We start from the raw sequence: 14569 nt of genomic DNA, 5'->3' as shown, positions 1-14569 counted from the left end.
CACAGAAAAGTGTATCTGGGCATAGTGTTTCAAAAACTTTGTACTTTTTTGACCACTTTTGTTAATACTTAAAAAAAATAATGGCAATAGATATTTCAGAGGAAAATACTAGAATGAGGCCGCACATTAGAACTTAATGCTTTAGACTACTTGGAAAGCTGAGGGAAAATAAACTCATAATCATTTTAAAGAAGAGTCAACCTGGCATTGCAATATAAATAGAGACCAATTTAGGCAAGAGACATAAGGAGAAATCTGGAAATCTCTTTCAAGATGTGATAATTTATCCATGTGTGAATATCATTGCATGTAAAAAGCTTCACTGGATGGAAGGCTTAATGCTGTTTGCCCAAGGTTAGAAACTATGGAATCAAATTGGATGAAGCTCCTAATGCAGCTACCCAGCAGTCCTATATACAATGTTATTGGCAAGGGCCTTAGCAATTTTGACTTTTAACTTGTGATCATCAGACAACATGATATTTTTACCTTGCTTTAGGATTTCAGAATTTTTAGCACTTTTGTTGTTATTCTTACAGGGAGATTAAGCCTAGCCAGCAGTTATGTTGTTCTGAAAATTATTCTGTCTCTTTAAAAGGATTGACATTGTGAATTGTGAAGCTCTGCTTTGTTTTCAAAAACAAATGAACACATTTCCCATTTAAATAGTGGTCTTCACTGTCTGCCCTTTGAATAAATGCTGGGAAAGTGTCTGATGTGCATGTATTTATCTTACAGCTTGACAAATGGAATTAATGCCAAAGTGTTAAGCCATTACTGTGTAGGGGAATAGAGGTCTTACAAATACATTTGCTATTTCACTTTCTCTGCATGTTCTATGCATTGAAGCCTGGGTTAATGATATCCTCAGAAATTGTGTGGTCTGTTGAATGGTAATAGTGGTAAAATATTTTGGACAAAGCATCCAAAAAGTAACTGTATTTGGTAATAAATCAACCATGTCGGAAGGTAAGGATTGGAGGCAGGGATTGGTAGGGGGTGGAGACCCAAAAGAAAGAACCAATTAATACCCCTAACTTCTGGAAGCAGAGATGGAGCGTGGACCCACCAGCCTGTAGAAATATCAGTTACCGTCTCAGAGGATTTCTCTTTGTGTATGCAAGTGCATAGGTGACCTTTGGTTCATGCCACCCATGGTGGCTAAGGGCCATCCCAATCTGTCCTTAGAACCACCACAGACATAGCAGAGGTGTGCCTTGTCCTCACTTAGGAAATTCAAACTTCACATTCTTGGAGGAAGAAAATGATATGAGTGAAACATCTCCTTAGTCCTTCTCAGCCCCCTCCACTCCCTCTTCCTCATCTATTCATCTCATCGTTCCTTCCTTCCATTTCAAAATAGACTCAGGGATATGAAAACCTAAGGGCAAAACAAAATCAAAGTACTGTCATTAATTCTTTGCTTTTTTACCCAAAGCCCAGGTCCTCAAGGTGTAAAGAAGTTTCAAGGATAATTCTGACAATCAGTGATGTTTTCCTTAACTGACCTTGTTGAACTGAGAGCTAGCATTTGTTTGTGTTGTTGTTTTTAATCATAATATTCTGTTTCCTGAGGGCAGAGACTCCATCATGTTCATCTCTGCATCCTCATGAGACCTAGATGAATGCTTTGGGCAAAGTCGATGTATTTTAACTGCTTCAGTTGTATTCTATCAGGCAGGTTCTCCTGCGAGCCTTTAAAGAAATTTTAGTCAGCTAGGCATCTAAGACTGCAGATGAAAGGCTTCCTGTATGCTTTGTATTTAAAATGACTCTTTTTTCCTTCATGAACAAAATAGAGTTATCCCTGAACTTGTTTTTAAATTGAAACACTAGAATGATTAAAGTTTGGTATTATTTACCTATCAAAAGTTATTTTCTACTGAATATCCTTCCTTAAAAATATTCAAATTTTCTAAAGCCACAGTGCTAGATAATCTAAATCCATAGGACACAAAGTAGCAATTTTATTTGATGCTGACATATTCTCTTTAGGTTTTCCTCTGAAGAAAGTCTATGAGAAATCCACTGAGCTTAAAGGAAAAAAAAAAAAGAAAGAAAGAAAGAAAAAAAAAACCCTGTCTATTTCTCGTATCTAGTGATGCCTTTTGAGCCTCTCTTGGTTGGGAATTTAGCATGAACAAAGGAATTTGTGATATCTTATATGCCCGATGTACTAATCTAACATTCATTTGTGATATCACTCATAATTACTATATATTTAAATCTCAGTTTGGAATTCAGGTGTTAGAGGAGAAATAGTACTGGGAAAGTCTTCATTAACAGTTATGAGCTGCTGTAAAACTTACAGAGTTAAAATATCCCTTGAAATAGACATTAGAGACCTGAAAAGGGGCAATGTAAAATTGACCAAATCCTATAGTTCAAATGCAGCTTTCTCTACCATCAAAAAAAAAAAAGTCTTTAGATTAAAGTGGTTTAGGTTTATTTTATACATGAACTCTTAAAGTCAGACAGTCAGTCTGTCCTTCAGTGAAAATTTACATAGATAGATAAATACATATATAGTATACATGGAAAAATGGATTTAATAGATCAGGAAAACATTGTAGAAATAAAGCAACTCCCTGTAACCTCATCCCTTGGAGTGGGGGCAATAATAGAGACCCACTGACGGCAAAGGTTAATCAAGATTCTGGGGGCCATCTCCTATGTAGCAGCTGACAAACTTTCACTAGGGAAGGAGTGGGGAATTCAGGAGATTCTGAAGAACAAACCCACTAGGAGTCAGATGGCAGGGAGAAAGAGAGGCCAGAGCCCACTGGGGTGAATGAACTTCAGTATTGACAGAGGTCTGTGTCTCTTCCTGAAATGGTACCAATCTTACTCCCCCCAGAAATCTTTCTGGCCAGAACCACATAGCACTTAGCAGCGGCATTAGCTATCATTGTAATTGTAAATTCCCGCACTTGAGAACTTAATAGATCATTAGTTTCCCCATCAGAAAGTCCATACTTTAAAATTCTACTTTGCCCCTGTGCATATGTTATACATCCATACCCAAATTGTGAATAATGTATTCCAGTTATTATGTTGGCTTCAGGTGTCAAGCATTTACTCTGATAATTTTCATTATTTACAGTTTCTATCATTCCAATATCTTTGGGAATAAAAATAATACAGTATATTTATCTTTAAGGGGTTTTTGTTGTTTGGTTTTGATTGACTGTTTTTACCTATGAGACTCAATCACTATGTTGAAGCAGATGTTTTTTTTTTTTTTTTCTGCTTTTTTTTTCATTGACATTATTGCTAAATAGGAACTATTTTGGAGGTAATTATTTTGGACTAATAGAAAGCTGATTTGCTTCAGACAGGACCCTGCAATCACTGTGATTATGTTGATAGCCATATAACCATATAGATGTTGGAGCACGCCTGAACCAGAAAGGAAAAATATCACCCACTCAATACAAGAATGCATCATTATTATAACTAAGCCAAATTAATTGGAGAAATAGAGGCATGAAAGGAGAATTTTCTAGGCACCTATTAAGGAGAAAGATTATTCTTTTTTTTTAAAGAATGTATNGATTTTTTAAAAAAGGAAAGTACGTTTTAAAGAATGTATATATATATATATATATATATATATATATATATATATATATAGAGAGAGAGAGAGAGAGAGAGAGAGAGAGAGAGAGAATTTTTTAATATTTATTTTTTAGTTTTCGGCAGGCACAACATCTTTGTATGTGGTGCTGAGGATCGAACCCAGGCTGCACACATGCCAGGCGATCACGCTACTACTTGAGCCACATCCCCAGCCCCAAAACATTATTCTTAAAGTTTGTTTTGGGGTCTTGGGTTTGTCTGTAAAGCCCAAGAATAAAAAATTCTGATGACTTCTGCATTGCTGCTCTGTGCTGGGTTCCTCAGCTATGGTTTCTTCACTAGGTGAGGAGTGCTAACATTAGTGCCTATGTCTTTCTCTTCCCATTGCCTGTTTTCCTGGACTTTTCTCTGAAGAGAAATGTCTAACACATCACACAGTCACCAACAAAATATCTTATTATCTGCAAAGACAGTCTCCAAAGTAAATAAAACACCACCCAAATCCACACTGTCAGCAGCTTATCAAAAAGCGTTTCCGTGTTGTTGGTCCTGTTTTCCTGTATTCCGTGTTTAGAAAGGATGGTTTTGTATTTGAAAGAGCAAATGAACACCAGGATGGCAATTGATCGTCCCCAGCACATCCCTGCTGGTTATGCATCCCCCTCATTTTCCAATAGGGCAGCAAGGGCTCTGAATTTTCGTTCTTAGCTTAGATCCCCCAGGATTGAGTATGGCAAGAAGCTGACAAACCGTTGTTACCCAGGGCTCTGGCCATCAAAGGCAGAGCTGCTGATGGTACAGCATCTGCCTCTCTTGCTGGTTTCCTGATCCTCTGAATAAATTGATTACTTTGATCCTTAAAGCAGTAAATCTGACACTTCTCAGCAATACTAAATTCACTTCCTCTCCGTTTGGAACGGAGGCATGTTTATAGCAGTTGTCAGCCTCTCAGAATAACAAATTCAACATGGATGGTGGGATTGTCACCCCTGGCTGTCCTGCCCATATCAGTGGCACAGCGTGGGGACATGTGCATATTTAACAGGAGACCTTTTAGTGGTGAGAGCAGCACGTCACAGCCAAATACATTTATTATAACATTAAACGACTAAAACTGTTTATTCTGTGAACATAATGGTTTTCTGTGTCTTCAGTTCATCTTAATCTGTTTTAGTGCCCAGCTTCTCTTGAAAACCTCTTTTGAATGCAGAGTTATTCATTTCAGAGAATAGCTGTAAGAGGAAGAAGAATAAAACAAAATTAGCAGTTGATCAAGAGTACTTTAGGCTGCTACCCTTTCCATTAACGATTTGATTTGATGTGAGTGCAATGCTTTTCCTGATACATTATGATAGAATAACCCTGACAGAATGTAAAACCAAAGAAAACTAAGACTTGATCTAAGATACAGCAGCCTGCCACCCTCTCTATTAGCATTTTAATTTGATGGGAACTGTGTGGTGTCTTAGTCTCAGTTCCCAGGAAAGGCTTTCTCATTTAAAAGTGCCTTATCCTTATCAAGTCATCCTGAGCTTTTTTTAGAATTTATTTATTTATTTTTTAAAGATTACCTCCGCTGCCTTCCTGGTGGCAATGGAAGGTGTTTATCAGGCGCTGCTTTGTAGCAGGGATCCATGATCGTCTTTTGATGACAAATTCCAAGTCTTCATCAGGACTGAAGTATGCCCTTGCAAAATATGTATGTGGATTCCTCCCATTGTACCTGTGTCAGAGTGGCCCCCTGCAAAGACAAATGAGTCAAGAGTTGCAATTTTATATTTTGCATTAAATTATCTGCTGTCTTAAAAATAAATAGAACTTTAAAAATTCAATTCTTAAGGAGATGGATTCATTCATCATTAACCTAAGGCCCCACATTAGCTGTACATTATTGGGCTAAAAAACAAATAAAAAGCACTGGATCGCTTAATTCAGGTCTGCTGCACACACCTGGGAATGTAACTGATGCCCCCTTTAATCTGCCCATGCAAGTTAGTTGCTATCCACCCCCGAGGGTCTTCCCAGAACGGCTCTGTGTGGAAAGGTATTCTCAGATGATTGGGTTTAAGAAAGGGATTTTCATGTAATCCTTTCTGTACATGTTTTCTTTTGTTTCCTTGGCTTTTGGAGTCTTGTCCAAAAAATAAATAAATAAATAAATCCCTGTCCATTCCAGTGTCCTGAAGCTTTTCTCTTTTGTTTTTTCCTGGAAGTGTGTTGTAGTTGTTGTTTCTGGTCTCACATTTAAGGCTTTGATCCTTTAGGTCCATGAGAAAGGAATGGTTTTCTTCTTCTGAAATCTTACATTTTGTTCTCATGTTCAATTCATCAGTTATCAACCCAAAGCACACTCACTATATGACTCCCTCTCAAGCCCCTTAACGATGTCAGAATCTTCCACAAAGATCATTTCTGGTGTTTTCCTTTATTTGTACTTCTCAGAATTCATAGATAGTCCCTGCATTTTCTCCACCCCAGTTTTTTTGAGACAAGGAGAACTGGAAATATTGAGAACCCCAAATCAATGATATATTTTTATCACTACCCTTTTTATCCAGAGGGGTCTCTTACTTCTTTAAATTCTGACAATTGCCACCTAATACGGGTAGGGTTCTGAGTCTTTTTTTTCTCCTTTTCTAAGATGTGGTGTTGAAGTTTTCTTTTCAAAATCACTCCTCATAGACGTATTCCCTAAGAGTCTTTTCACATCAAAGTTACACTTTGAAGCATTCTAGCAAAGTAGCAGCTAGGCCAATCTATGACAACAGCAATAATTTATTTGTGATGCTTTATCGGAGGGAAGAAAAGTTTCATCCCTGTTTAAATAGCAATTTTAAAGCCTAATTAACTAAACTGATAGCTTCATGTATGTAATTGTCATAACAGAACTAGGGACCATGCAAGAGGAGGGGGTGGGGTATGGAGTCTTCTCTTGTAGATGACTGGCTCTTCAGTATGCAGCTGTGTTGGCTACCAGGGGGATTTCAGGTCTGTCCGTGGGGTTCTGATTTTTAAAAGGAGGATTTGTATGGAAAGGATGTCTTTAAATGTTTAGAGGCTAATCCACGCACATTCTTAGGAGGATGAGACCTGTTTATTATTTGAAGATGTATTACTCTAATGTCTTTAAATGTAAGGTACCCTGATGCCTTCAAGACCAGATTATAGAAAACAAAGGATATCCCCTGGTCAGCACAGAATCAATAGGTGGATTCTTAATGCTGCCAGAGTTCCTGGGCATGGTGTGTATGTATTATAAAACTCTGAGAACTGAATATGAAGCATGGCCACATACAAATATATTTAAAGTTTTTTCACATATATTTAAGTATCACACTATTAAATATACGATTTATGTAAGTTTTATTGAAATGTATTTTATTTGTATGCAACTTATTGAATATGTACTCACTTTTTTGTAGGTTTATATTAAGAGTTTATTTATTAGATTAAACCAACTGACGTTTCTGATATATGACCTCTAAATATTGTCCACTTTGAGTGATTGAATGCACTGGATACAAAAGTAAATGCAATTACAGTTGATATATTGTTCATTCAAAGTAGAATTTGGTATAGTTTTTCTAGTGATTCTTTGATCAGGAATTCAATGGAAATGGATTTCTCCTCAGAAAAACTCAACTTGATACAAATTTTGCATACTGTCTGAGGGTGCTCACAGCTTTCTGAGGGACATTCCCTATTTCATGCAGTGTCTTTTAAGGTCCTTTGCCTGTTTCATGAGACAGGCACCCAAGGACCAAATGGTACATGGAGAATACGCGGGGCCCCAGGGAGAATTGGTGTGAGAATGAACTGCAGGCCCAGCACCCAAGGATTTCTAAATGAATGCTTTTAGGAGAAAAACGACAGTCAAAGGACATTAGCGTTTATTCTCTGGATAATTAATGTCCCCCCTTTGGCCTCTCCAGGCTTCCTTCTTGGAGGCTTGGGTTTTCTGCTAGTGAGGAAGGCAAGAGCGATTGCTCTTTCAGATCCCTTAACTGTGGGCCTTTGCCTGAATTCCATCTTTGTCCTAATCCTCCAATTTTTTCCCAGTGTGTTATTTGGTCTGTGAGACCATTTCCTTGGCCATCAGAGGAAACTGTGGACATGAACCTAAATTAAAGACTCCAGGAAACACCCAGGAGACATTGCTCAGTGCCTGAGATGAAAATCTTTGTTTTCAGGATTTACCTTGAAAGGATGCTTACTATGATGGCCCCTTTCAGATTAAGCAGCTCTGACCATCCGCCTGTCTTTGTTCACCTCTCAGATATGTCTGGTGCTTCCAGGTTGGTGTTGCTGAGGTTAATGACTGACTGATTAACAACAGAGAGCACATTTGCAGGCAAATGAGCTGTAATAATTGTGGCGGGGACTTCTTTGAAGCAGTGTTTTAAATAGGTTTAGAAGGGTTCTTGAAATGGCCTTTTCACTCTGTCTGGACAAGCCCTCCCTATTTGTTTTTACACCTTCTGTGCTCCGAGGTTGGTGGAGGAGAAAACCCCACCAAGGTTATCCGGGTCTCAAAGGTAAGAGGAGAGAAGTCTTCATTAACAAGTATTTCAGATAGTGGTGTCCTTCAGTGGGCAGAGTTTACACTTCAGCTGCTTTGATATGTAGTCTAGGTTTGGTAACTTAGAAAACATGAGCTAGAACTTAAAATGCAGAAAAAATAGTATAGCTTATATCCATAGTTCCCCCAAAGACAGGTGTGTTAAAGGCTCCTTTGGCAACCTGTGGTGCATTTGAGGGGTGGTGGAACCCTTAGGGGGTAGAGCCTATTGGGATGAAGTTGGGGTGTTAGGGCGTGCTCTGAAGCCTGCCCCTCTTCTCTCTCTGTTCACTGACTTGCTGCTTTGCAGTAAGCAGCCTCTTTCACCGTGCACTCCTGCCATGGTGTCCAAAGCAACAGGGTCAAGTAACCATGAAATGATACCTCTGAAACAATGAGCCAAAATAAAACTTTCCTCCTTTTAAGTTTATTTTTTTCAGAAGTTTTGTCACAGTGATAGAAATCAGACTAACAGGAAGACTCAGATGTGCCTGTTTTCCTGTACATTAGAAAGAGTTTTAAAAAGTGAATGTGGCGATGATGTTTTGTTTTTGTTTTTGTTGCTTCTGTTTTTCAGGTATCAAATGAACAGTGTTACAAAAAAAGAATGTCTCTCACCTTTTTTACTATATTTACTATATGGAAATATCATTTACTATATGGAAATATCACAGTACAACCCATTAATTTGTACAGTGAATATATGTTTGCAATAAAATAACTCAAACACATGTTCTATTGAGTACTAGTAGTACTTAATCTCTGAGGTCCCCAAACCCCATCAAATGAGATTGATTCTCCTCCTCCCCTTAGGAAAAACAACTTTGATTTTGTGTAATTCCCAATTTGACATTAGCCATCAAAATTTAGAATGCATCAATATCACCTCCAGGGTTCCAAAATTTAAAGGATTTGTAGTGTTTCCTCTCAAGAGTGTATGCTTTGGTAGGTCTGTGATGGGGCCCCACAATTTGTATTTCTAAGAATAAATGTTAGTGTAGATTCTGCAAGTCCTGGGACCATTCTTGGAGAGCCATTGTTCCTGATATACAGTCCAAATCATGGGCCATGTTATATTACACTGACTGCTTTTGTAACCCCTACTCCTTTTGTAGGGATTGGACAATATTCTACCAATTCATGAAGTGGATTGCACCCATCATCTTTGCTAGGCAGAAAAGTAAACACTCAGTTTTTTTTCCTTAGCTTGTGCTCACCTATGGATGCCTCCATTATCATGAGGATAGAAATTATCAGTCTGACATCAAATGAGGCTTCACTTAAGTCGGGAAAGAGTAATAACAATGAAATAATATTCTGTCTCTCCACCTCTCACATTATTGCCTATCACATTAATTCATATGTATTGGTCTAAAGTGATAATGCTATGAAAAAAGAAAACTCTTATAGTTACACTATTTTTTTCTAATGTCTTTATGCATGGTCTAGGTTTATTCTTAATTTAGCAATAAAGATTGTCCCAAAGAGGAACTTAATTTACCTGAGTGACCCTTTAGATTGATGGTATCGTCACATTTAGAAACCAGTTATAATTTCCAGTGGTAATTAGTTGTAATAATAATAGTATTGGTAATAAAAATAATAATGGTTTTCATTTAGCAAGACCTCATGAGTCAACACCTTTACATGAATTATCTTATTTAATCCTTACAGCTGTGAATCAAGTATTATCAGTCTCCTATGTTTACAGTTGAGAAATCTGAGGCTCAGAGAATTAAAATAATTTGCCCACAATTAAATATCTAATAACTGGCATAGCTGGGATAATGCACCAGAGTTATTTTAGCTCTGTGAACTTTGGGTTCCTGATATTTCTTTTTATTATTGGTTGTTCAAAACATTACAAAGCTCTTGACATATCATATTTCATACATTAGATTCAAGTGGGTTATGAACTCCCATTTTTACCCCAAATACAGATTGCAGAATCACATCGGTTACACATCCACATTTTTACATAATGCCATAGGTTCCTGATATTTCTAATCTCAAATGACCTCAAGCATATTTTTAAAGGATGCCTCAGCCCTGGAGTCAGACATTGCTGTAGAAAATACTGGTTTTTACTGTTCATCTGCACCTGGAAACCCAGAGCTTTGAGAGTACCACCAAACCATCTGGGACCTTGTCCTCCTCCATTGCCGGTCACCTCTTCCACCACACACCTAGGGGCCTTCACCTTCTCTCCTAGATGAATTCCTGCTGGGGGTAGACCCTTGCTATAGTAGCTTTCCTCCATCCTTTGCAGGCAGTATTTGCATATGAGACTTTCTCTTGCATGTTCCTAGGGCAAAGGGCTCCAGGGGTCCTTAGGCAGCTGGAGGGGAATAGTCTTCTGCTTCTTCCTGTGAAGTTGCCCCCAAACTATAAACTCTCAACCTCCTATCTATCCAGTGACTCCCCAAGCACTAGAATCCTACAAAGCCCGATTTCACTTTCATTCCAATTTGTAGTAATTATATTGCTTTCTCATTTTATGATCAATTTTAAAAAAGTATTGAATAAGAATGCAATGTGAGCGAAATAAGTTTAAAAATAGGGACAAGTTTGGGGATGTAGCTGGATGGTAGAGTGATCCTGGGTTCTCATTTTGGAGTATGTGCATGTTTTCTGTATCCTCATGTATAACTATGTGTTTTACTTTTTACAGACCATTTTCTACACACTTGCATGCACCAAGTACCAATACTACTATATAACATTACTTTGTTTTCACTTCAATTATATTATAGTGTATGCATCATCTTTTCATATATATATATATATATATATATATATATATATATATATATATATACACACACACACATATATATTATCTAGGTTGTTTTATAGAATTTCTCATCTATGTATTGAATTTAGTTCTTTTAATTGGTCTCTGACTTTCTGAAATATGGACATGCTATAATCTAGCTAATCTGGCCATTCTCCTACTAATGAAAATATATGAGTGATTAGAGATTGTTGTTGTTGTTGTTGTTTTTCCCATTATAAACATGGTTGTTGTGAGCACCCTTACCCATCATATCTTCGTTTACAATGCAGGGTTTCCTCTAGGGACAATAGGACAGAGTAGAATTCTGTATCACAGGATTCCCAGGCTGAAACTCCCAGAGGAAGTGTCCAGTTGCTTTCCATATTGGATATTCCAGCGTAAGCTATGCTCGGCACGTGAAAGATGGCCTGTTTCCATCCTCCTTCACAGCATGTGGCATTTAAAAATATCTTCTGCATTTTCATAATAGAATCATCTAAGGGGAGGGAGGCAAGGCAAGTACAAGATTTAATATCACCGGCGGTGTGGTGATTACCCATACAAGGGCTGTGAGGCAGAAAGGGTGGCCTGAATTGTAGCCCTTCTAATGTCATCACGTAGCATCTTCCAGGCTCTTCAAGGCACATGTCATTGCTCTGCTCTCTCCAATACCAGCACCCATGGCAAAAAAGACCCCAGGCTAAGGGAGGCCTGGCAATGCCATGACATGGAAACACAGAGACAGCAATCTCTCTAACCAAGGGAGGCACACTGTACTTCCCTACACTGAAAAGTTTACTTTTTTTCTTTTCTTGAGAATACAATCACTTGAGCTGCTCCCCCCTCCCTGTCTCAACCCCAGGCAGCTCCTAAGGAATTAATGACCAGCTGAGGTTAATGAGTCTCCACTCAGCTCCGGGCCATCAACTCTCCCAGCTGGCCATTAATCCCATAGCAATGCCCCACGCCTTGGTAGTTACTCCTTAATTATGGAAGGCATTAAGGATCAGGAGAGAATCCTATGCGAAATGAAAAGACCATTTTTCACTGGTGCTCAGTGTGGGACACTTCACGTCCAGGTGGCACCAGGAAACACAACCACCCTGCGATTAAACCAACTGCTTCTAGGGAGTACTCATCAATCTCTATTTTCTCCTTTGATCACCCAAATTCAAGGAGGCTATTCAAGGCTACCTCAGGCCTAAGACCAAGCAAATAACTTGTGTCCAGCGAATTCTTGATTAAACTGTCTGAGGACTAATACCCTGGACTCACTCAAGCCAGGTATAACTTTATCTTTGTGTCTGTGGGGAGTAAGTGCTTGTCTATGTGGTTTGATTTTTAAGGGAGTCTAAAATTTCCCTCATTCATCCATCTATTCATCCCTATTTACCAGTGTCTAAAACTAATCTGTTAATCATTCCCTTGGGTGAGGACAGCAGATTTTTAAAAAGGTTTCTCAGACAATTAGAATTGGTTTTGTTTTTTTTTCTATGCATTTTTATTTTTCCCAGCTGATGGGAAAGGCCATTGTGTTAATGAAAACAGAAATATTTTCACCTGTTTTAATACGAATACGGAATTGTCAATACCTGTAAATATTAAAACTTGCTGGGTGAAAATTCAAAGGTAATGTTAAAAGGAAGTTTTTTGAAAAGGCTGAGTAGTAAGCCTTAACATTGTGGTCTGAATTAAATTAGCCATTAACCTAGTCCAAAACGGACAATAGTTTTGTCATTTGTTTAGTTTTGATTTTGCGATGCTAGGCAAGCATCACTGTACCACTGAGACAAGCCCCAGCCCCAAGGGAAGTTTTGTGAATGAACAGCTGCAGAGACTTCCTCTTTGTCTGGAACCACATTGCAACAGACATTCATGGTCCATATTTTTAGTGAATGCATGAGAAGAGTGTTTAGGTTTGAGATGGTTCCATGAGCAGTCACTGATCCTAAGGCAATATACCAAGGGAGAAAAATAGTTGGAACAATTGCATTAATACAGTATTAAGCAAACTTTGCTTACTTAAAAGATTTTCAAAGATGAGTCATATGGAAGCAAGCTAGTTTTCATTATAAGTATTATTTGGCACGGGAGTAGCAATATACTTATATGAGGCTAATATTATATTACAATAAACCAAACTCTACCAGAAAAAGAGGAATGGGATAAAGTTTACTGAGCAATGTGTGGAACTCTGGACAGAAAATTGGGGTATTCCTTATGATTTAGGCCTTTCTGATAATGACTCTGGCAGTTTGTCAAACTTCTGGGGGAAGATAATCCCTCTTCATTGCCTTTGTGAGGCTAAAGTAAAATGGCACTTACACAAATGTACAGCTGTTCATGTTTTAGTGTTCAACATATGATATACATGTGTTATAGTATATTGAGGGGAAATAAACATCATATTAAAGGAAAAATTTAGTCATTTTAAAAATTTTTATTTAATTGCCCTCCAATGTGTGTATGCACATGATTGATTTGTACACCTGATTTATCCAAATAAACTTCTCAAACTCATTCCTTCTCTACCTTCTTGACTTGCACCACTCAGCAGACTGGTCCAAGCTCTTCATGCTCATTTCTATCCTGTCACCACCCATCATTAAGTGACCTCTGGGCTTCCTCCATCTCTTGACATTAATGCTTTCTTGCAAATACAGAGATGTAGTTTTGTACCACACTGGAAAGATTCCTGTGATGATGATAATGATGATGATTATTATTACCTTTCCAAATCCTCTGCATATTGAAAGACTCCACAGTGCCCGGCTGTCATTGTCTGAAATCTCATAGCCTAAATCATTTACATCACTCATCATTCATCTCTCATCCAGTTAGACTGTCAGTTTTCTTTGTTCTGTTTTGTTTTTTGGTTAAGTTGTTACAAACCTTGCCTCTGGGTGCATTGTCCATTCCATGGCTTCTGCATATGTTTTTAGTTTGTTGACCACACTGTGCATATTCTCTTTTAGCATGTCTATTGCTTTCTAGACACGTACTTGGACCCAGAAATAAAATAATTGCAAAAGAATGGTGATTCTTTCATGAAAACTATGAGTAGAGGGCGAAATAGAAAGATACCAATAAAATAATCATTTAAATGCTTATATAGTGCAATTTCCAGAAAGAAAAAAAGCACATAACAAAGAAATCTTATGTAGGCGTAAGGATCAAAGAAAAGTCCCTTAACAGAAAGGTGGATGAGTTACCGAGTTAACTGTGGGGGAGCTGGCTGGTAAGAACATTTCACGCAAAGAGGGACAATGGAAGAGGGAATTTGAATCATGGATAAAGGACTGGAATACCAAGAAAGGCTGATGGGGAGGAAGGTACCTTCCAAGGTGTCTGCTCTTTCTCTCAGAAGAGAAATGATGTACAATTATTGTTCCTCAAGGACTCCACACCTTGCAGGTACCCATTAAATATATATTCAATGAATGTCAGAATGAAGATGTGATGTTGTGTAAGTGCTTTCTGTTCCTCCTGGATAGCTGGAGCATGAATAGGAAATCTGTAGTGATATATTGGCAGGAGTCTCCAGGGCTTAGATTTCTGACCTAGCTTCCAAGCTGATAAAAATGCTGTTTGAATTATGTTGAAAAATAATGAAGTAAAGAGGATAAAGCCAAGGGAATGTATTCTACTCGAGAAGA

Source organism: Marmota marmota, unplaced genomic scaffold (assembly GCF_001458135.2).
Source record: "Marmota marmota marmota unplaced genomic scaffold, marMar, whole genome shotgun sequence".
Lineage (NCBI taxonomy): Eukaryota > Metazoa > Chordata > Mammalia > Rodentia > Sciuridae > Marmota > Marmota marmota.
Note: the sequence above shows the minus strand (reverse complement) of the source record.